Source organism: Suricata suricatta, unplaced genomic scaffold, assembly GCF_006229205.1.
Source record: "Suricata suricatta isolate VVHF042 unplaced genomic scaffold, meerkat_22Aug2017_6uvM2_HiC HiC_scaffold_14066, whole genome shotgun sequence".
Taxonomy (NCBI): domain Eukaryota; kingdom Metazoa; phylum Chordata; class Mammalia; order Carnivora; family Herpestidae; genus Suricata; species Suricata suricatta.
The window spans coordinates 1-982 of record NW_021858294.1 but is presented as its reverse complement, the minus strand read 5'-3'; the positions used below and the strand labels follow the sequence as shown (position 1 = coordinate 982).

General features: G+C 58.4%; 1 long non-coding RNA gene across 1 annotated transcript; it reads right to left on the bottom strand.

Annotated features, from left to right (window-relative positions):
- Nucleotides 1–110: 110 nt before the first annotated feature.
- On the bottom strand, nucleotides 111–721 carry LOC115284653. The gene is made up of 3 exons (XR_003905298.1): nucleotides 605–721; nucleotides 311–420; nucleotides 111–217 (listed from the first exon to the last, which is right to left on the bottom strand). It is a non-coding gene; the product is annotated as an uncharacterized LOC115284653 (long non-coding RNA).
- Between the last annotated feature and the right edge of the window lie 261 nt (nucleotides 722–982).

Below are 982 nucleotides of genomic sequence, written 5' to 3'. Positions count from 1 at the left end.
GTGCTCTCCAAAGTGCTTCCCTCCCCAGCCAGGCCTCAGATGAGACCCCAGCCTCCCAACCCGGGCCTTCCAGCCCCCCACCCCCCACCCCCAGCTCAGCCGCACGCAGACTCTAGACCAAGGCAACTCCGCATTCACGTGCGTCAGCGTCTGGGCTGAGGTTTGGGCAGCAGTAAACACCAGTCCAGCCAGGCTCCGTGGGCCCCAGCGGTCACCACTGCAGAGACAGGACGCCGAGAATTTGCCCGAGAAGATGAGGCTCTCCGAGAGGCTGAGAAGGCTGCCAGGGGAAAACCCTCGTAAAACAAACCACAAAATGCTCTCTGTGGGTGTGTTTGTAAGCGATGGTAGGGGCTCTCCCTCTCTCGTGGAATAACTCCCGGGTCCATTGTGGTCCCCAGATGGAAGCGTCAGAACAACCTAATGAGGAAAGAGGAGGTCACGTGTGGAGCCTGGAGCTGGAGCCAGGGAACACTTCCGGGAGAAGTCATCCAGGTCTTCGTAGGCACGGCAATAGGGTGCTGCTCGCCTACCGAGCCTGTGTGACCAAAGGCTAAAACCCAGACAGAACCCTGCCCACCCCCCCAAACCCAGGACTGCGAACCTGAGACATCCGCTCTTGGGCTCCTGTGTCTGTATTGTTTCTTTTGGGGCCTTGGCTTGGCTTGGCTTGGGTTTTGGGGCTCCATGGGGACCAGCTCCATCAGGGTCATTCATTTCTTCTTCTGGTTCAAGTCAAGAAAGTTGTCGTTCCATCAGTAGATCATTAGGTCAATCTCCCCCCTCCATGTCCACAGAGCCCTCCTGCTGGTGGCCCCACCGCCCTTCCCACTCTCCTCACAGCTAGATTAATCCTAGAAGTGAGTCCGATCATGTCATTGCTTTGCCCCAAAGCCTCCCCCTGCTCCACGCCTCACTCTGGAGCCTGGGACCCTCTTCCCTCAGAGGCCGGCATGGCTACGTCCAGCATTGAATTCCCGTC